Source organism: Neofelis nebulosa, chromosome 11 (assembly GCF_028018385.1).
Source record: "Neofelis nebulosa isolate mNeoNeb1 chromosome 11, mNeoNeb1.pri, whole genome shotgun sequence".
In the NCBI taxonomy this organism is placed as follows: Eukaryota; Metazoa; Chordata; class Mammalia; order Carnivora; family Felidae; genus Neofelis; species Neofelis nebulosa.
In genome coordinates this window covers 90,282,842-90,305,095 of record NC_080792.1, presented here as the reverse complement: position 1 = coordinate 90,305,095, position 22,254 = coordinate 90,282,842, and the positions used below count along the sequence as shown (strand labels likewise).

At 60.2% G+C, this 22,254-nt stretch overlaps 1 long non-coding RNA gene across 1 annotated transcript; it reads left to right on the top strand.

The window, feature by feature from the left end:
* Positions 1 to 311: 311 nt before the first annotated feature.
* LOC131489470 (uncharacterized) lies at positions 312 to 20,442 on the top strand. Its single transcript, XR_009250576.1, has 2 exons — positions 312 to 1,393; positions 19,979 to 20,442. It is a non-coding gene; the product is annotated as an uncharacterized LOC131489470 (long non-coding RNA).
* Positions 20,443 to 22,254: the final 1,812 nt, after the last annotated feature.

Genomic DNA, 22,254 nt, shown 5'->3' with positions numbered 1-22,254 from the left:
CAGAGTCGAATTCTCCCATATAAAAAGACGTCTGGGAGGCGGGAGAGTTGGTTCCAAAGCTCAGGTCTTCCCAGGTCACCGCCTGTGCTTCTCGCAGGCTTTCCCTCAGATCACAAGGCGGCTGCCATGACTCCAGGCGTCACATCCACACTCAAGGGAGGAAAAAAGGACGCAGGGGACATTAGCTACCTTTGATTTTTTTCTTTTTTTTTTTAATCAAGAGAAGCAGAACATTTGCTACAACCTCCCGGTTGCCTTCTGCCTGCGTTTCATTGGCCAGAACTGCCAGGCGAGCCCGGGAAAGCAGAAAAGGCTGGGAACAGGTGATGAGTCAGTCACAGTGCCTGTCACAGAGAGCCCACTCGTGGCCAATATTTTTGGCTTCGGGACGATCCCACAATACTCAAGAGAGTCAAGAGCACCCGCCCGAGTTCAGACCCCCGCTCGGCCATTTTCCAGCTGCTTGTGGTAGTGACTCAACTGCTCTGTGCCTTGGGTTCCTTATCGGTGGAGGTGGCAGTCACTGCAGCCCGTCCTTCGGTGGGTCGTTATCTGAGTGCGATGTTCACGCACGCGACGTCCTCCGACCGGGCCCGGCGCACACAGAGCTGTCTCCGGCTGTTAGCGGCAGCTTTCCCCACTGTCTCGCCTCCCAGTGCCCCTCGTGGCTGAAAACGGACACAGGCCAACTGCCCCGGCTCTTATGGGACGCGTTACGGACGATCCCGACCTAGTGGGACGGCGGCGACCCGGCTGAGCCCGCGAGGCCCAGCGTGGCATCTCAGGCTTGCCCTACGGATTCCCTCACGTCAACACACAGCTCAGCCCTTTCTCCACCCACAAACCGGGCAACTTCCTCCTCCTCTATGGAGGGCACGGGGCTGCGCAGAATCTTCCTGAAAAGAACGGACAAGGCGTTCCAGAACCTGGTGCTAACAGAACTGCTCGGGAAGCATCTCTCCCCCGTGGGAAGTCAACCCGCTCCCAATGGCGAGAAAGTCCCCCTGCTGCAGCCTGGCCCTCCCGGTGGCCAGGAGGCCGGCAGTCCTCCGACGGAGGACGTTTCGGCCGCCTGCCGGGGGTCCTGGTCCGCTACGTGCTCGGAGGCAGCCTGGAGTGTGGTCATGGGCAGGAGGCACGTGCTGGGAGGCATTCGGGAGCTGGCCGACTGCTGTCCCGGGGAAGGAGATGGGTGGCCGGCTGTCTCCTGACCTGTCGGGTTCCTCTTTATGAGCTTTCAAAAACGAAGGCTGTGTTTGCAGAAGGCAGTACGGTATTCACAGGTACCTGAAGAAGATGCTGGAATGTTTGGCTCAGGGGAAGCCGGACGGGGCCCAAGGCCTGGAGCCTGTTCTGCAGATTTGGACGCTTGGAACAATCCGGTTTTCACGGGGTGAGTCACTCTCGGGAGGCAGAGGGCCCTTCCTCACCCCCTTTGTGTCAGCTGAGAAAAGCATTCGATACCCGCCGTGGACCGAGGCCTGGGTTCTGTTCCTCTGCTCCAGGGACACTCCTAGTTGGCCTTTGTCTGGAGGTGTGGACAAACTGTGGTGTTCCTCGGGCTGCTCTGTGAATTACCGGGCACCACGACGGGGATGAGTCGCGGGGCTTTGAAGGGCTGACACTCTGGGGCCCTTAGATGTGCAGCCGACCGGTAGGACGAATGTTTCACCCTCAGAGCCTTTTTCGGAACCGGGGACGTTTCAGACCACGGCGCTGGGGCCCGCGTTTCCCCTCCTGACAAGCTCGGATGTGGAGTCTGTGGGTGACGGGGCAGCTCAGACCTCCTGCCCAATAAGCCCAGATCTCACTGGCTCCCCCCAAAGTGCCTGCTGTGTGTCACATACAAACTACAGTGCGCATCCCGACGAATTACGTCCTAAGGATTCAAGGCGGTCACACATGGGCCGTTTGGACCCAGACGGGCACAATGATCGTTCTGGGCTGCGTGTCGAGGGCCGTGGAACACGACATGGGCATCACAAGCAGTGGAGTGACCTCTGTGTGTTTGGCATGAAATTATCTTCTAGGCAAGCGGTGAAACGAAAAAAGCAAGTCGTGGAACAGTACGGAACAGAAAATGGGGTGGGGGAGGGAAGAAAAAAGAGTTAAAAACGAAATCAAGAGCTTTTCTGTTGAGAGGGGGCGCTGGCATAGCGGTCACAGGTGACGGTCAGAGCCAGACCGTCTGAGTTCGGCCCTGTTCTACCACTGGCTGGCCCTGTCCCTCTCTGAGCCTCAGTTTCTCTGTCTGTAAAATGGGTGTAATGATAGTGACACCCTCAGGGGATCGCTGGGGGCCCTATGCCAGCATCTGTCAGACAGACGAATCTGGCCCTTCCGAAGGGTGCCCAGCACCCCTGCCTGTGGCTGTCTGTCACCTCTGCACTGGGGGCTGGAATCGGGAAGGCGAGGATCTCCCCCCCATCACGGTCTAGAGATTTTGGAGCTTCTTAGTGTCGGCGCATGTGGGTTACGTGTATACATTTTAATAATAATAATAATTAATAATAAAGAAAATTAGTAATGCTATTGTAAAGCGTTAATACGCAGGGCGTGTCCCTACCCACCGAGGGGCCGTCCTGCAGCTTGGGGGGCGGGCGGGGGACTGACACAGGGCCCTGGTGGAGGCGGGCCGCCGGCCCGCTGGACATCTATCAGCGTTGGGTGGGGAGACACGCTTTCTCCCGAGGGGCCCCTCTCACGTTACCTGGTGGCTTTAGGACAGAAGCGATGAGCTGAGATTAAAGGCTCTGTTGACGCACAAAGGAGTAGTTTTATCTGGAAAATTCCACGGCGTGGTGAGGCTTGCCAGGCCACTAATGCAGGGGCCTGGGGATTCCCGAGCGTTCCCGAAGAGCCCAGAGGGGTGGGGAGGAAAGCGGCCTGTTCAGTCATGTAGTTAATTTTTACTGAGCGCCTGCTATGAGCCAGGCCCCGGTCCGGGCACCGACAGCCAATAGGTATGCGACTGAATGTGACAATTCCAGCCAGTTGTGAATTCCATGAAGACAGTCACAGGTTTGACGGGATCGAATGTGACTGAGTGTCGGGCCTGGCGGGGGTGGGTACGTCCACTTCTAGCCGTGGGGTCAGGCCGTCCTCTCCGAGGAGGCAACGTTTGCACGGAGATCCTCATAAAACAAGGGAGTGAGCTGGAGTCTCTATGGGAACAGCATTCCAGCAGAGGGCACAGCAAGGCCCCGAGGCTTTGGTGGGCTTGGCATGTTCTGGAAGGAGCAAGGAGGTCTGTGTAGCTGGAACCTGATGGTTTGGGATCGGGGTGGGGCGGCTGGGGGGCGGGGGGGAAGCAAACTTGCTTGGAAATGGGGACTGTGCAGATGTAACCGAGTTAAGAGGAGGTCATTAGGGTGGGCGTTAATCCAGTAGGACTGGTGTCCTTACAAGCAGGGGAGGTGGGGCGCCTGGGCGGTGCGGTCGGTAAAGCGTCCGACTCTTGATCTCGGCTCAGGTCACGATCCCACGGTTTGGGAGTTCGAGCCCCTCATCGGGCTCTGCGCTGACGGTGCGGAGCCTGCTTGGGGTCTCTGTCTCCCTCTGTCTCTGTCCCTCCCCCACTCACCCTCTCTGTCTCTCTCTCAAGATAAATAAACTTAAAAAAAAAAAAAAAAGAAGGGGCCACCTGGGGCCCCCTGAGGCTGGAAGAGGGAAGGAAGGACCCTCCCCTGCAGCCTCGGAGGGAGCATGGCCCTGCCCACACCTTGACTTTAGACTTCGGACCTCCAGAACTGGGCTCTAAGCCACCCAGCTTGGCGGGGTGGGGGTGGGGGTGGGGGAGGGGTCGTTAACTCAGCCCGAGGATGCGAACACACGACGTCCAGCAGGTGAGGGCACCAAGGGCCTCGAGGGGGGCCATGACCTGCCACAGCCACACAGCAGGTCACCGTCAGGGCTTGAGCTCGGCCACACCTTCCCCTGTCTGCAGGGCGAGGGCTTGTCACAGAGCCCTGGGGACCTTGTCAAGTGTGGGCTCTGGTTCAGGAGGGCGGCGGTGGGGTTCGAGCCTGGCTCCCTGATGCTGGTCTAGGGACCGTGCGTCGAGTAGCAAAGTACTTGAGGACCCGGCCGCCATCCACTTCTGTCTCACTCACAGACTATTGTTTTGCTCAGTGTTCATCCCTCAGGGACAGTGACTCAGCCCAGCACAGGGGTGAATCCCAATTAATGTCGCCAGGAGTCAGCAAACTGATTTTCCGTGGAGTCAGACAGTGAATCTTCCGGGCTTCGCGGACCAGATGCAATCGCTCAGCTCTGCTGTTGTAGCACGAACTCAGTCGTATGTGAAAAAAATGGGTGCGTGGGGCTCCTGGGTGGCTCAGTCAGTTAAGCCTCTGAGTTCACTTCTGGTCACGATCTCGCGGTTCGTGGGTTCGAGCCCCGCGTCGGGCTCTGTGCCGACAGCTCGGAGCTCGGAACCTGCTTCGGATTCCGTGTCTCCCTCTCTCTCCGCCCCTCCCCCGCTCACGCTCTGTCTCTCTTTCTCTCAAAAATAAATAAACATTAAAAAAAACTGGTGTGGCTGCGTACCAATAAATCTTTATTTACACAGGCGGACTTGGGGCCAGATTTGCTGAGCCTTGGTCTGAGCCAGTCAATGGCTGTCCTGTGCCCCTCGCGTGTGACCCAACTGAAACCAGTGAGGTGTGAAAGGGGCTCCAGTGGGGGGTTATGGGGAATCTTGGCTTGCTCTTGAAAAAGAGAGAAACACGAGGAAGACATGGCTGGCTCATCTTGGGCTGCAGTTTGTCCTGGTGGGATGTGATGACTGGATCTGCTGCAGCCATTTTGGGGCCGTGAGGGGAGTGATCCGTACTGAGGGTGGCAGAGGACATACAGGGAGAGACCCTGGTCCGGACGCCACCACTGAGCTGCCGAACCAGCCTGCTCAGAAGTTCCTCCGCCGCAGGACTTCTTGTGGAAAATATAAACCTTCATTATTATCAAGGCTGTTGGAATTGATGTTTTTCTGTTATTTGCTGCCCAAGACATCCTGACTGACACAACCTCCCCCGAGTTCCTTCTCCGAGTTAACACCCTCTTCTTTAGGCCCTGCAGGCAGTGACTGAATCAGGGGTCTAGAGATTTGGTTCCCTGCCCCAAATCTGTGTGACTTTGCCCAAACCAGTGGTGTTCCATCTGTGAAACGAGGGCAACACCACAGGTCAGACAGGTTTGCTGTGAGGTCCTAGCAGGTAAAGTCTCAAGAGCTATAGGGCAGTGATCACCCAGTCGGGTTCCACCCACACATCCTGGGTGTCAGGGCTCCGACCCTCCTCTTCCCGGTGCCTGGCCCCTGACTGCCGGCACTTTCCTCAAGCTTCTGCCTCGGCTCTTGGACCGCCTGCCGGAAGTGCTTTGGCCCCTGACCTGCCTGGGGGTTGTCATCACTCTGGGACAGCCCTTAGGTGGCAGCTGACAGTGTGTGGGTCCGGGCCCCCTGCCTCGAGGCAAGAACCCTGGGGCGTAGCTCACACTCCAGAGCCCTCCACAATCAGGGGTTGGGGCTAGGGGACTGGAGGTGGTACCTCGGGTGACCCTCCTTCCCCCTGCTGGCTTCCCCTGGAGCAGCTGTCCACAAGTCCTCAGCTCAGAATCTGTCGCTGGGGGAAACTGAGGTAAGCCCCCAGGCCTTACTCTGCCCGTTCCTGCTCTAAGTGCTTTGTGCGCATGAACGGAGCTGATCCTCCCAAGGCCTCTCCGAAGCGGGCACTATTATCCCATATTGCAGAAGGGGAAACTGAAGACCAGAGGGGCTGAGTTACTTGCCCAGGGTCACACAGCTTATCTCACTCTTGAGTTCGTGTCTCCACCGCTGTACTGCACTAGGCAATGGAGTTCTACAGGCTAGAAATCCCGGGTTTGAACACTAACTGTGACCCTGGACGAGTAATTTTGCCCCTGTGGACCTCAGTCTTTCATCTATTGAATGGGCTGCGTGAAAATTAAGTGGTTGACAGCCGGTATTAGTTATTATTAAGAGACAGGTGTCTCCGAGCTGGCTTCGCCCTGCTGGGGTTGAGTGGGTGAGGGGTTCTCAGGACCTCCAGGGGACCCCTGTGGGAGAAGGGCGAGGTGGCCGGCGGGGCCCCGCCCCGCCAGGAGCAGGTGGGGCCTGAACCCAGCTCCCTCACGGTCTAGCTGGGAGGCCTTGGGCACCTTACTTGATCTCTCTGGGCCTCAGTTTCACGATCTAAAATAAATAACCGTAATGCAACCAGCCTAACGGAACCCGCCACATAGGGCTGCTTGTGGGGACCACCTGTCTGCCAGGGGCTCTGCGGGGATGGGTCCCGAAGAGCAGCTCTGACTTACTGAACCCAGCACGCGGATCCTGTTCTAAGCACTTTGGGGACAAGCCCTGAATCCTCCCCGGTCCTCAACCTCCCTCTATCATGTTTGCTCCCGTCGTACAAATAGGGAAACTGAGGCACAAGGAGATTATGCCACCCGCCCCGGCACGGCCTCTGCTTCCCAGGGTCCTCTGTTGCATGGAAGGGGGGGCCCTCAGATACCAGCCAGCACACACGAGCAGGCATTTATTGGGTACCTACTGAATGCAGGCGCGGTTCTGGCCGCTGGGGCGAGTGGGGATGCTCGAGGCAGGGCTGGGACCCTCGGAAAGAAGCATTCAGACGGCCCAGGGGCCCCGAGGTCTCTGCCTCCTCCGGGATTTCTCGATTCTGGCTCAGAGGGGGGTCAAGGGAGCCCCACAACCTTTCTCCCTCTGAAGCAGAAGCTCTAGCAGCCCCCGTGTCCTGGCCTCCAGCTGTGCCTTCGGCCTCGCGGCTTCTTTCGGGCGCATATTAGGTCAAATCAACCTCAGATCTGCCCCCCCTGCCCCCACCTCACTCCCCACTCCGGGAACATCTCCCCTCCCGGCCTCCTTCCCAGGGACGCGTGGATCCTCAGGGTGGCACGAGGGAGAGGCTCACGTCCCAGGGCCGCCCTCGGGGTCCCTGCTGGGCCGTGCTGGGCTGTGGCCGGTGTCTGTGCCCAGGGAACCCCGAGGCCCCAGGGGCTGGAACCTTGGGCAAGGTCCTCCTCTCTGAGCCTCGGTTTCCTTGTCTGTAGAACGGGGCTGGTGACACCTGCACCGCTGAGAACCCCCTCATCCTGTTTTGTGGATCTGAAATAATGTAGAGAAGGCACTTTATAAACCAGAACCGTGTCCTTGGGACTCATTTCTGTCCTATCGCCCAGTGTGGGCGGGGTGGCCGAAAAACCTGAGAGGGTGAAACTCTCCTTCTCTTCCTCTTCTCTCCCTCCCCACTCCCCTCCATTCTTTCCATTCGCTCCCCCTCCCCTCCCTCCCCCTCCATCCCTCCCTTCCAGCCCCCTCCTTTCCTTTCCCCTCCCTCTCCCTCTCTCCCCTGTCCCTCCCCCTCCCTCCCCCTCCCTCTCTCCCCTGTCCCTCCCCTTCCCTCCCCCCTCCTCTCCTCTCCCTCCTGTCTCCCTCTCTCCACCTTCATTCCCTCCCCCTCCCTCCCCCCTCCCTCTCTCCCCTCTCCCTCCTCCTCCCTCCCCCTCCCTCTCTCCCCTGTCCCTCCCCCTCCCTCCCCCCTCCTCTCCTCTCCCTCCTGTCTCCCTCTCTCCACCTTCATTCCCTCCCCCTCCCTCCCCCCTCCCTCTCTCCCCTGTCCCTTCTCCTCCCTCCCCCTCCCTCTCTCCCCTGTCCCTCCTCCTCCCTCCCCCTCCCTCTCTCCTCTGTCCCTCCTCCTCCCCCCCTCCTCTCCTCTCCCTCCTGTCTCCCTCTCTCCACCTTCATTCCCTCCCCCTCCCTCCCCTCTCCCTCTCTCCCCTGTCCCTCCTCCTCCCTCCCCCCTCCCTCTCTCCCCTGTCCCTCCTCTCCCTCCCCCTCCCTCTCTCCCCTGTCCCTCCCCCTCCCTCCCCCCTCCCTCTCTCCCCTGTCCCTCCTCCTCCCTCCCCCCTCCCTCTCTCCCCTGTCCCTCCTCCTCCCTCCCCCTCCCTCTCTCCTCTGTCCCTCCTCCTCCCTCCCCCTTCCTCTCCTCTCCCTCCTGTCTCCCTCTCTCCACCTTCATTCCCTCCCCCTCCCTCCCCTTCTCTCCCCGCCTTCCTCTTCACTCTCTTCCTTAGGCTTTTACAGAAAACAAATCCTGAGCTGGGAGCAGTGTTCCCCGTCGTCGTGTCGTGGGCGGTGGGGACCCTGGAAGACACGGCTCAACCCTCCCAGCTGCAGGCAGGCGCGAGGAGGGAGCACTGTTCTCTGTAATGTCGCGGTCATACTCAGCACTTTTCATGTTCAAAGTGCTTCCTTGGCACGAAATAATTAATTCTCGCCACGCTCCTGTGTGAGGGAATAAATAAATGTCACTTGTACGGGGTGACTAAGCCCGGGGGACATCGAGGCTGACAGCCTCAGGATGCGTGGAGGGGTCGACTGGGGACGGTGCGCAGAGGCTCCGCCAGCCCCGGGCCCCAGGCTCAGGTGACCCCGGCCTCTCCTGGGCCTCCACCTTCCCGACTGTGAAATGGGAATCATCCCGGCGCTCGGGTCCCAGACTCACTGGGACCAGTCCGAGTACAGCCTCCCAAACACAGGTGGAGGTTGGGCCCCCACCCCCACAATGCCTGGGGTCTCCCTCCCCACACTCGTCCCCTCTTCCCCCCTGCCCCTGCCCAAGCTCACCTGTGCCAGCCCAGGGGCCTGGACTCCCCGGGGTGTTGGACACACCAAGCCTGTCCACCTCGGGTCTTTCCGGGCCGGTCCCTTCCCCTGGGGGCCTCAGTGCTGGCTCTTTACTCCAACTGGGTCTGTCTCCGTGCCCCTTCCTCTGAGAAGCCTTCCCCGATTGCCCCATCTAGAAAGATCAAATGGGTAAGAACGCCACTGTCCCTCCCTCAGCCCTATTTTCCTTGTGGCATCACGGCAGGTAAGCGCTGTCGCTCATCTGAGGACTGTGGGCTCTGTGAGGGCAGGGACCACATCCTTCCCGTCACCCCCCTGCCCCCAGTGCCAGGCACACAGTAGGTGTTTAACAGATGGCTTACTGCTGTGTCCCCAGGGCCCAGAGCGGCTCCTGGCACACAGTGGGCGCCCAATAAACGCTTGTTTGATCATGGTTGCCCTCAGCTGACGCACAGTGGATGTCTAATGTCTACTTGTCTTGTTCTATGGCTGTAACCCCAAGGGCTACAACAGTGCCTGGCACACAGTAGGTGCTCAGCAAATACTTGTTTTGCTCGTTATCCTATCTCCAGTGCCGAGCAGTTAGTAGGCACCCGGTGTTTAGTGAATGAGAGAACGAACGAGTGCTTGGATCAAGAGCTGTTCTCTCTGCCCCCCCCAAACCCTGGAATCTTCCAGAACAGAGGCGCCTACCTTATGAGGTGAGAGGCGGGGCCGCAGAAGGGGCCGCAGCAGCTGGGCCCGGCGGGCCTGCTTCTGCCCGGCTGTCCGTGCGTCCGGTCGCCTCTCCCCGGGGCGCAGCCCCCAGCCTGCCAGGCAGCACATGGCCCTAACACGCTCTGCCAGCTTTGAGGAGGCTCGCCCCGGCACCCGGTCTGGCCACGCCGCGAGGAGGAGGGGACCGCAGATGGCCGGCCATCTGGCGGCACAGGAGGCTGTCTGGGCCGGCGCCCCCACACAGGCCCACGCTGTACTTCCTCTTCCTTTCTGTTCGGTGGGGCCGCGGGGGTGGGGCCCTGGCCCGTCCCCACGCTTCTGGGTCTCACCTGGGCACCGCGGGACACGTCGGCTCTGCGTCCGGGCCCCGGAGGGTCCAGGAGGCACTGGGCTGGCGGGCGGCAAGAGGAGCGCGAGCAGGGCATCGAGGGCTGGGCCCGGGGGGGGGGGGGGGGTTCCCATCCCCCGCCCTAGACGAGGCCAGACGGCCTGCCGGCCGGAGTGTTCCTCCTCCCTGTCGTCGACCGAGACCGGATGGAGCCGGTGTCAGCCCTCCGGGCCCCACCGCAGCAGCCGTGGAGCAGAGAGTGAGGCCCCGGGGCCGCAGGACAGGAGCGCGTCCGTGGGTGTGCACGTGTGTGCGTGCGTGTGCCTCTGGGTGTCTGTGGGTGTATGGGGGGACAGGGAAGTCCCAGACGTCCCGGTTCGCAGGCAGGAGCTACGTACTTTTCGGTCTGCGACTGCGTTCACGGTCCGTGGCAACGTTTCTGCGGACGTCCGTGTGCGAGGACACACGCCCTGGTGTTTGTGTGTGCCCCCTGTGCCGTCCCGGGGACGTGTGTGCAGAGCTGGCGCGTGGGTGCAGGCCTCGGTGTGGGAGTGTGTGCGTGCACGACCCCCACAGAGGTCCATGTGCACTCGTGCGCGGGCCCGCAGACGGTCCGCCTGGTATACCCTCGTGTGTGTGTGTGTGTGTGTGTGTGTGTGTGCGCACCCCGGGACACGCGTGTGTGCGGGCAGGTGTGTGCGCGTGTGGTGAGCGTGTATGGATGGCCACATCAGAGTGTCGACGTTCGGGCCGGGGGACTTGGATCCACACCCCAGATCCGCCGCTTTCCGTCACATGTGAGAAGTCACTTCACATCTTCGGACTGGGACGGGGGCAGCACAGCTCCTGTGGGCGCCCTAGAGATCTGGGGCTCCTCTTGGGGGTCGGAGGTGGCTTCAGGGGGTCAAGGGAGATTTCCTTAAGAAGGAAACAGTCTAGGGGCGCCTGGGTGGCGCAGTCGGTTAAGTGTCCGACTTCAGCCAGGTCACGATCTCGCGGTCCGTGAGTTCGAGCCCCGCGTCAGGCTCTGGGCTGATGGCTTGGAGCCTGGAGCCTGTTTCCGATTCTGTGTCTCCCTCTCTCTCTGCCCCTGCCCCGTTCATGCTTTGTCTCTCTCTGTCCCAAAAATAAATAAAAAACGTTGAAAAAAAATTTAAAAAAAAAAAAAAAAGAAGGAAACAGTCGAACTGGGTCTTGAAGGATGAGTAGGAGTTCGACGTGCAGAGGAAGTTAAGGAGAACTTATCTAGGCAGATGGCACAATGTTGAAGTCACCGATTCCGGCCCCGGGGGCAGGCTGCCGTCTTCTCTTCCGCAAATGGTGCGGGGACCCTCCCTGCTCGTCTCTCACACCCTTTCTGAAGTCTCACACCAGTCTCCACTTGGGACGGCGGCTTCCCTTCTTCAAGGCCTGGCCCTCGGGCCAGCCCCTTGGCTTCTGTGCGTCCATTTTCTTCGCTCTCCTGAGGCTGCTGGGAGCTGTTCTACGGCTCCTTCCCTGCCCCTCATCATACAGATGGGGAAGGTGATGCCCAACGAAGCACAGAGGCCTGCTTGAAGGCGCACAGTAGGGCTCGGGACAGGACGGTTTCCCTCTGTTCGAGCGAGGCACCCCGCCGCGTGGGTCTCCGTTTTGCAAAGTTTGGCTCGGACCCCGAGGTGAAACCCAGCGCGTCCTTCGACCAACGAGCTGTAGAAGCACTACTCGCATGTCACTAATTGAACATGTTCATTGGGGACCGTGTGCCCGGCTCAGGGGACCCGGCAGCGACCCAAGCAGAAACAGGTCTTTTGGGAAGCAGCGGTTGGCACCTGCCCTGTCCAGTATGGCAGCCACCGGCCTTGCGGGTCCTCATCGGAGGGAGGCGGGAGGGTCAGAGTCGGGGAAGGCTCGACAAGGAGGCGGAGGGCACAGCGATGTGGGGCCGCGGAACGCAGGCGGCCTCTAGAAGCTGAAGAGGCAAGAAAAGGTCCTCGTCCAGAGCCTCCAGGAGGGACACAGCCCCACAGACGCCGTGCTGTCGGACCAGTGAGGCCCATTTCAGACTCCGGACCTCCAGAACCGTAAGATTAATTCGCGCTGTGTTAAGCCGGTATGTTTGTGACCGTTGTGCCGGCAGCAGGAGGAAACTCCTACCTGAGGCTCTTTAAGTCGAAATGTAATCAAATTTCAAGTTCGGTTCCTTATCACAGCAGCCCAAGAACACAGCATTCCAAGGACTCAGTAGTGTTGTTCTTTTGGGGGGCTGGGGGGTGGGGAGACACTATTGAACACAGCAGAGGCCTTCTGCAACTTTCCGGGACCCTGGTGGGTACCGATTGGTGTTTCCCAGGCGGGCGTGCTGGGTAATTAGGAGCACAGACTTAAGCGGGAGGTCGGGGTTCAAACCCCAGCTTCGCCGCCACTTGGCTGTGTGACCTTCGGAAGGTTGCTTAACCTGTCTGGGTCCCACGTGGGGATGATGACAGCACCTACCTCACCCTCGTAGGGCTGTTGAGCGTTACAGGAACCTTCTGGAATTGCCTGCAACACACGGCGAGCCCTGCTGGGGCATTTGCGATCGTCCTCATTTAGGATGTTTCCCAAATGGTTACAGAGACCTGGGCCGGATGCAGACACAGCGGCAAATGATCCTCGACAGCAAGAAAGTCAGTCCCTTTCTTCTTTCCATTCTCCTGCCTGCTTCAAGGAGAAGGTCTCTGCGGGGTGCCGAGGTGCCTCTGATGGGTCTGGCTTAGATACAACGGGAGAGAGTTACTATCTTGAAAGCCATCAGGCAGCAGGATGGTGATCGCCTTTGCTCCTGTTCGTGGTCACCTTCTGTTCAGAGCAAGTGCTATTGCGATCTACGCTTTCTTTTCTTTCTTTTTTAAATTTTGATGTTTATTTATTGTTGAGAGAGAGAGAGAGAGAGACAGACAGACAGAGCATGAGCAGGGGAGGGGCACAGAGAGAGGGAGACGCAGAATCCAAAGCAGGCTCCGGGCTCCGAGCTGTCGGCACGGAGCCCGAGGCGGGGCTCGAACCCACGGACTGTGAGATCGTGACCCGAGCCGAAGTCGGACGCTTAACCAACGCAGCCACCCAGGCGCCCCTCTACGCTCTCCAAGTTCGTTTATTTGCCTAAAGAGAAAGCAAGTGGTTGACATTTTGCAGCATTGAGCAAATCCCAGGTCTGGCACGAGGGAGCGGGATCTGTTCCCCAGGGCGCACAGGGTGGGTGGGCGGAGCCATGTGCCGATGCCCCAAGGCCCCCGGAGGGCAGCCCCCGCTTTGAGGTCCAGGGCGGAATGTTTCCTCGTCTGCATCAATGATTTGATTACCTGGATTATCTTCTGATCTGTGTAGACTCCCCCTGGGGACAATTCACATCCAACACCATCTCCCTTCTTTTGGAGGAGACCCCCCCCCCCCGGGGTAACTGGACCAAATCGGAAGCAGGAAGCCCCACGAGACTGGAGTTAGGAGACCCAGGGCTGAAGGGGGCAGAGAAATGGGAGACCCCGCCGTGACTCAGCCTCCTAATCTCAGCGAAAGGAGATTCTCTGGGCAGGTTGATGCGAAGCATTTAGCAAGTTCACCGTCAAAGATTTAATTTGCTCCCTCCCTTCGGAAGGTGACAAGTTCCATTCACAAGTCAGCGAGAGTGGGCAGGACCTGAGCCTCTAGGAGGGCAAGTCTGTCCCCACAGCACCTCATCCTGGCAAATTCATAGCAAGTGCCCAGTGGTGTGGCCGGGCCAGCTTCTGCCAGCGGCGGGGGTCACTCGGGGACTCAGGCGTGGCCCCCTGCCTTTCTCTGTCTCTCTCGGACAGACTAGCATCGCCCAGGCCTGGGAGCGCCTGGTACTGTGTCGTGTAGTCAGGCCACGGTGGCCCCTGTGGCACCCTCTTGCCCTCAATCCCCCCACTAGCCCCCTCTTCCAAGTGTCTGTGGCTGTGTGACGAATCGCCCCGCACTTAGTGGCACAACCCAACAGCCATGACTGGACTGTTCTGTCACGGTTCTGGCGCTGACTGGGCTCAGCTAGGTTCTCCGCCAGGGTCTCCCGGGCGGGCGGCGGGGCTGGCTGTCGGCGGGGATCTCAGCCAGGGCCGTGGCCTCCACGGGTGGTGGCTCGGGCTTCCTGACAACATGAGGTCTCCACGGAACAGCGTCCCACGAAGGTCAGGAAGGAGCCGTGTCACCCTCTGTAATGTAGCCTCAGAAATCACACACTGTCACTTGCACGTTAGCCACGACGCGGGCCAAGGGAGGGACCCGGACCCCACCTCTCGATGGCTGGAGAGACGAGCACGTTGAGTCGTGCAGAGAGCTTGTGAAATGGGCGAGCCGGGGGCCGCCTTGAAGAACACACAGGCACCCCCACCTTTCCTGCCATACTTCCAGCCCCGGTTCTTGCCGGCCTCCGATTCCGGGGACCTTCCCCAGGCACCTGCCGAAGGCCAGCTGTCTTCACGGACATCAGCACCTCCCCTGCCCACGGCTCCCCTTTGGGGTGGATCTGGAACATTCCCACTCTGCAGAAGCGGGATCTGAGAGTCAGAACGTCTGAGGCACCTGCCCCAGCTCCCACAGCCGCTCGGCGGGTTTGGGGGAACATCAGATCCCAGGGGTGCTTCCTCCGGTCGCAGCCTTGCACACCCTGGGAGACAACGCCTCCCTCACTACAGACCACGTGGCCTGGGTTCGACTACTTCTGCTCACTGGCCCGGAGATGGGCATCTGGCTACCACCAGGCCAGTCTGAATTTTCCAAGCCTGCGGCCTCAGTGATTAATTCAGGGAACGGTAGGTGACGCGACTTGGTCCAGTCAGAGGTAATCCCGGAAGGGTGGCAGGAACAGTTGGGAAGAGAGAATTGGGGATGGCTAACCACAGAATTCAGCTGGCTCTGTTGGGATGCCTTTTCCATCTTGAGAGCCAGGCCTGCCCGAAAATGAAGCCAACAGAAACAGAAACAACCATGAGACAGAAAGAAAAAGCACTGGAGGTTAGTGCTTGAGCCCCTGGATCCAGCCATACCTGAGGCTGGCATGCTTTTGGACTTTGTTGTTATAAAAGCCAATCGCTTTTCGCTTTTTCTTTTTTTTTAATGTATTCACTTATTGTGAAAGAGAGAGAGAGCACGGGAGGGGCAGGGAGAGAGAGAGAGAGAGAGAGAGAGAGAGAGAGAGAGAGATGCAATCCCAAGCAGACTCTGCACTGTCAGCATGGAGCCCAGTGCAGGGTTTGAACTCATAACCAAGAGATCATGACCTGAGCCAAAGTCAAGAGTCAGACGCTTAACAGACTGAGCCACCCAGGCGCCCCTGGATCACTTAAAAAAAAATTTTTTTTAATGTTTATTTACTTTTGAGAGAAAGAGGGGAGGGGAGGGGCAGAGAGAGGGAGACACAGACTCCGAAGGAGGCTCCAGGCTCCGAGCTGTCAGCACAGAGCCCGACGTGGGGCTCGAACTCACAAACCATGAGATCATGATCTGAGACGAAGTCGGACTGAGCCACCCAGGCGCCCCTCAAACCGATTGTTCTAAAATCTGAATCCCTTGGGAACAGAGCTCGGTCACAGAAAGCCGGATGGGGGCGTTCAGGGTGGAGACCCGGCAACGAGGAAGGAGCGGGTGTCGGAGGAAGGAGTGTCGCTGCGGCCGAGGCGGGTCGACGGGGACGTGAGAAAGGGCATCCGGGCTGGAAGGAGCAGACCCAGACGTGGGCACTCGCAGGCATGTTCGGGGGACACAGAAGTAGCTGCCGTGGGTGGTACACGGCAGACGAAGGCTGCTCGGCGGTCCCGGGATCATGAGATGCCAGGTGAGGGTTTCGCTGTTTGCTTTCCAGGTGATGGGGTGTGGCCCTGAGGGTGCTGCGGCAGGGGACAGCCTCCTTCAGACCGCACTTTGGCAAGACGGATCCGTGCAGGGCGGGGCGTGGTTTGAAGAGGTCGGAGGCCGGAGGCAGGGCTGGGGTCAGGGGCCCGGGGGAATCAAGGGGGAAACGCAGTCACCCAGATCAGGGTCAGTGCCGTAGGCAAGGAGTGATCAGGGACATCCTCGGGGACAGTTGGCTCGATGTAGAGACAGACGGGGGGGCGGGCTCAGGGTGGGCCGGCGCCTTGGTGCAGCCCCAGTATTGGCCCCTGTGCCGAGCAAGGCACATGCTTAGCGTCCCCTCCCTTGGGGACGGGCGTCTGTCTCTGGCCTGTCACGTATACTGGTGGATCCACGCTGGGAGGACAGACTTACTCTCCCCTGCTGTGTGGCCGGCCTCTGCATGGACGTATCATGAGTTACTTACCTGCTCTCCTGCCCAAGGGCATTCCGGTAGTTTCCAGTAAGCCCCCGTTTCAAATGCGAAGCAGTAAAGTCTGAGAGAGCCCGGGGGGGGGGGGGCTGGCTATATTTTGTGTATTTTGTACACATCAACATAAATGCACAAATATTTAAAGTCATAGCCGCTCGTTCGGACCACTGTGCTGCACGGGGCTCTCTCCGGCAAAGGCCGTGGGCATCCGGGCCGCAGTCGCCTCGTCCTTCTCGGTGAGAACCCGCTCCAGGCCTGGAGGTGGGCCTCCTCAGCCCCGGACAGCAGGCCTTCTGGAAGCTGCCTCGGCCCCCGCCCGCCCTCAGCTGGAGGGAGACATTGAGCCCCATTCATCCTGCCTTCAAAGGGCTCCTGTCTGAACCGGGCTCCCGGGTGAAGCCCCTGCCAAACCCTCGCCGCGGAAAGCACACTGGGCCCTTGTGTCGCCCTTGGCCGCCCGCAGGAGCTCAGGGCGGCTGCCAGCGCAGGAGCCCCGACGCGGTGGCCCCCCTGCCCCCCACCCCAGCTCCAGGCCCCGGGCCCCCGGGGAAGCAGGGAGGCCTCACACGGGGACCCACGTGCCTCTGCGCCCCACGGCGGGGGTGGGGCCTCTCGGGAACCTCGCTCTCTTCCTCTTGGGACACGCAGCTCCTGCCCACCCAGATCTTTCCGGCATCTGCCATTCAGCGCCTCCAGCCTGAGAAAGGATGATTCTCCTGGCAAGAAGCAGGTCTGGGGACCGGCCCGGTGCGAGGGGAGAGGATTCGACAGGGATCTGAACGCCAGGAGACGACAGGGGGCGGTGGGGGGCATCTGAGGCTCCTTCTCCGCCTCTGGGGGGGGGCCCCCAATCGGAGTCCCTCCCTTCCCCCAGGGGGTCTCAGCCGGTCCCACTCTCCACGTGGCACCCCGGTTCAGTCACTTCCACATTTGTATCTTCCACAGCCTCCTTGCCGGTGACCCGGGGCCTTCACACCACGACCTGAATTCTTGTGTTTTGAGAGAGAGACAGAGACAGAGCGCGAGCAGGGGAGGGGCAGAGAGAGAGGGAGACGCAGACTCCGAAGCGGGCTCCAGGCTCCGAGCTGTCTGCACAGAGCCCGACACGGGGCTCGAACCCATGGGGCTCGAACTCACAGACTGAGAGATCAGCCGCTCAACCCACTGAGCCACCCAGGCGCCCCAGCCACCTGGATGTCTTAAAGGGACCTCGACTCGTCCCAAACCCTTCTCCGCCGCCTGAACCCCAGACCTCAGTCTCCGCTGGGCTGCGGGGACTGGCATCCTCGGAGGCCCCCAAGTGGGGTCAGAACTGCCCCGTCTGGGGGGGGCTTCATGGGGAGCTGTGCCAGCAGCCCCCCCCCCCCCCCCAACACGCCCCACACCCACCAGGACACGTTCCTGAAAACAGGCTGCCATCTGGTGGTCCGGTCCCAGACCCGGGAGCTCAGATCTCTCCACCTGCGCCTGTGTCATCCCAGGTGGCAACAAGCTGTCCCTGGAGGTGGGGGGAGGGGAGGGGGGAGGCATTTAGGGACAGACTGCCGAAGGGACGGTGCGGACCCTTGTGCTCAGCCGCCTGCGTTTATTTCAGACTTTCCCGGGGACGAGGCCTGCAGGAGGACTCCAGGGGTGGGGAGGAGGGACGACACGGGCTGGGCTGGGCTGGGCTGCCCACCAGCCAACTGAGTCCAGGAAACTGCCCTGGAGGGAGGGAGCGATGGGAAGCGGGTTCCGCTCTCTGGTTCCTAAAAGGAGGCAGGAAAAGAAAATTATTCTGCAAATGAGTAGTCCTCTCCGCCCTGGGCGCTTTTCTCCCCTCTGCAGCGCGGAGGACGCGGTCCCCGCGTCTCGCCACGGCGCGAGGGGCTCGTTAATTAAACGGATGGGCAGATGTCCCCGTTCATTAGGCCGCGAGTGTAGCGCGACCCCGCGGCTCCTTCTCCAGACCCCGCCCGGCCTCGGCGCCCCCTGCTTAATTACGGGACCCCTTGTGGCCCCAGCGCTGGCCGAGGAGCGTGGGGGCGCCCCCGCGTCCTTGTCGGCAGGGGCGGCAGGTGATGGAGACTTTTAATTTCCATCACGCTCGTCCGTCGGAGCCGTGTTTTAAATCACTTTAACAGCGGATTAAAAATATATAAGCTGATATTAGAGGACATTCTCAGTGCCTTTATAAACACCTTAAATCAGAAGTTTGGCTTCATTGCACTTGGGTGGTTAGGGGAGGCTGGGGGGGAGGGGGACTGGGGGAGCCCTGGGGCGGGGGGCGGGGAAGCCGAGTGGGTGCGGGATCCAAGGCCCCGGGGCCCGGGGTTCAAAACATCCCTCCAGGCAGCGCGTGATGACCGACCGAGTGGCGCCCACCGGCCCCCACCCCGGGTCCAGACCCCCGGGAGCACTACGGCCTGGCAGGGAGGATGCCCGGCGAGCAAGGAATTGCGCACAGTGACAATAGCCGCCATTGATCGCATGCTGCGCGTCAGGCGCGGTTCCAGGCCCTCGGCGAGTAGCGTCTCGTGTGACCCTCACAACCCTGTGGGATTCGTCCGTGAGGGAGCCGGGATCTGGCCCCAGGGCCTGTGATCTACCCACCGCGCCTTCTGCCTGCCTCTCTAAAAGTCACCACAGCCCAGAGAGGAAAGTTTCCGGGGAGAGATGCGGGGGGGCGGGGTGGCATGACTGGAGCTTGACCTCATCCCAGGGGCACAGAGGAGGCTTCCCGAAGCAGGGATGTTTAGCTGGGACCTGACGGTGAGTAGGAGAGAGAGTAGTAGGAGGAGAGGTGAACTAGGAAGTCGGTGGCAAGGGAGCGAGAACAGCAAGTGCAAAGGCCCTGAGGTAGGTGCTTGTTTGGCACGTTTAGGGAACGGAAAGGTCGCTGCGGCTGGAGCTGGACGGAGACCTAAGGGCAGATGGGGCGGAAGGCATCTGGAGGACTTCTGTACGAACCCTTCCCCCCAAGAGGCCCGTAGGGCCGTCGGTGCCCGGAGCATCACAAGTAGACTCAGTCCGTGGTACAGGATAGGAAAAGATGGGGGGGTCGGCGGGGAGATCCCAGACTCCCCAAAGTTCTGCTCAGCCAAAGAGAGAGGAAATCCAGACCCTGAAACGCTGGGAGGCTGGGGGTGGGTTCCGGAGCTGAGGCCGGGCCGTGCAAAGTCTCAGAATCCCAGGGGGTCAGAGCCGGGACAGCCTGTTGGTCGCCCAGGCCAGGGAGAGGCAGGAACCTAGACGCCCTGGGGGCTGTGGAGTCCCCTGGCTTTGTCACACCTGCACCTGCTCCGTGGGCTAACCCTGCTGGCCAAACCCAAGAGATCCACGGAGGCCGTGACCGCTTCTCTCCGCCCCTGCCCTCAGCAAGCCTCCGGTTACCGTCATCACTGGGCTGGGACTCACAGCTCTCTCCCCGCGGCCACCCTCGCCCCTGCAGTCTTTTCTCCACGGAGCAGCCAAAGGGATCCTGCTAAATCGGCATCAGGGTTTGTCATTCCCGATGGAGTAAAAGTCAGCCTTCGCTTGGGCCCCGGAGGCCACACGCAATCTGACCCCATGTCGTCCCCAGGCCTCGAGCTAAGCTGCTCCTACTCCCCCCTTCCCTCCCCCTCTCTGTTCTTCCTGGCTGCCTGGCTGTGCCTGGGGCGCACCAAGTATGTATGCCTACCCCAGGGCCTTTGTATGGGCGGTTCCTTTCCTGGAGTGCACCTGGATTCTTGCCTAGTTAGCTCCTTTACCTACTTTTTGCTTGAATGTCACCTTTTCTGGGAGGCCCGGGCGCCCTATCTAAAATTACACCCACCTCCCACGCTCCCTCCCACCGTCCCCGCCGTATTTCTCTTGATAGCGTTTATCACCGTCTGACGTATCTTTTCTTTCGCGTGTTTATTTTGTGCAGCGGCTTCTATGGAGAGTGGAAGTGTCATGAAGGTGAAGGTTTTTTTTTTGTTTTTGTTTTTTTTGTCTCCAGGGCCAAGGACAGTGCCTGGCACCATGCAGACACAGAGGATGTATTTACTGACTGAACAAGGAGAGGAGGTACCCCTTCCAGGGCACATGTCGGCCACCACGGCTGCGATCGGGTTGGCCAACCGACACAGCGCATTCCCTTGACCACGGTGATTGGCTCGGGGATGGCCATGTGACCTGGATGGACCAGTGAAACTCAGCCCTGCAACTTTTGCCCAAATGGCCGGGGCAGAGAAGCTTCGTCTCTCTGGGGCGTGCTGCGCTGGGAGCTCTGAAGCGAGGTTCTCCCCCCGGGGTGCGTCGGTCATCTTCTGGGGAGAGTTTGCGAAGGCAAACCGGACGGGGAGACGATGAGAAAGTGACTTGGGAATCTTTGAGTCCCTAGATCCAGCCATTCCTGAAGCCACCCTTCCCTAAAGCTTTCCAGTTACCTGGCCCAATAAATTCTCTTCTCTGTTCATAGCAGGGGGTGTTGGGGTTTCTGGCGCTTGTCACCCAGAGTCATGACTGGGCACCGGGTCAAAAGATTGTCATCCGTTGTTCAATCTCATCATCACACGTGAGGCTGACACACATTTCCCCAGGTTTCCCCAGAACCTGCCACGGAGCCCAGGCTGACTCTCTCTGCCTTGAGACTAGCGGATTCTCTTGCAGATTAGCTGGTGAACTTGGGGTAGTCACTTGTCCTCTCAGGGGGGGGTCCCAGCTTCAGCACTCGAGCACAGGGTAATAACTGTGTTCGGTGTCCAGTGAGTGACGGCCCTTCTGGAAAACCCAGCACCGCCTCGGGTCCTTCACGGGACGTGACTCTTCCCTTGCAGCGGTCACACTGGCTCTTCATTTGGTTTCTGGGACACAAAAAGCTCATCTCCACCTCAGGGCCTTTGCACTCGTTGTTCCCCCTGCCTGGAACACTCTCTCCTGAGATTCAGGCATAGCCGAATCCTCCTTCTTCTCCAAGGCTCGGCTCAAATATTGCCGCCTCCGAGAAGTCCTCCCTGACCTTCGCCTAAGGTCCTTGCTTACCCCACCTTCCTATCTCCTTCTCTTTCCAGCCCCTATCATCCGAACCAGCTCCTTTGTGAATCACAAGCCATGCGCCGTGAGCACAGAAGCTTGCCCATCCCGTCAGGCATATAGTGGGTGTGCCGTGAATCTTAACGGACCCACCGCAAGTCCTCAGGCTGGTCACTTACCCTCTCAGAGGCCGCCTTCTTTTTCTCCTCTGTAATTTGGCATCTCCACTCATGCCTGGCCCTCTGGGGCTCCGTGAGCCCTCAAGTTATGTTGCAATCATATGAAAAAGTGAGGGCTGCTTATTAGGTTGGGGACAGGTCCTTCCACCCTCCCTACAAACCCCCTAGCACTCCCCATCCCCAATCCAGCCCTAAAGGAGGAATTCTCCCTGCCACACTGGCTTCAATCCCAGCGGACTTCCTGGAGGGGGGGCGGCATTCTCTCCCCAGCTTCATCTGCCCCTGAGGCTCAAGGGTAGGCTCCCTCCTTTCAAAGCCTCTTCCTCCAACCCCTCCTCCCCTGTTCCCTTCTCCTCTGTAAGCCCTCATCATCATCATCGTCACAGCCCACGGCCCCACCCCCCAATCCTGAACATTTTCTTCAAGAATGCAAGCCAGCAAGCGGTCAAGGGCACGGCCTCCTCCTCCCCGCCCCCCCCTCCACCCCCGGTGTCCCCCGCCCTCTAGCCTGGGGAATTAGACTCTGGGCCACACCATCTGTCTGAAAACAATTAGCAATAAACGCCAGCACACTGGGGCTCCGGGTCACCGGGGGGGGGATGGAGCGGTGGGGGTTATAAATCCAGAAGGTTCCCAGCTGAATCAGCCTTCCTGTCCACGGGCCAAGAAAAATCCTCCCCGGCCCCGGGGAGAAAGCTTCCCGGCTGCCTCTTGCTGGGCTGCAGGCCGCAGGATGGCAAGGAGCCTCCGAGCGAGCCTCACAAAGCCCCGGCCCCGGCTGGGGAGGCGGCGGGGGCCATCTGGCAGAGTGCGGGACGCGTCCGGGCCAGACGGAGAGCAGCCTTGTTTGCTGTGTATTGTGTGTTCCGTTTCTGAAAACAATCCCGCGTAGGCTTCAAGTGCGTGGCTCGCGGCCAGCTGGGGCCCCGGGGTGGGGGTGGGGGTGGGGTGGAGTGCTTCCGAAGTGGGGGGAGGGGGCGGCGGGCCTGTCCGCGGGGTGGGGGGGTGGCAGATCCCCGTCCCCACCCACCCCACTGGCCCCAGTCCCTCTTCCCCTCCCCCACCCCGGCTTGGCCCGTGG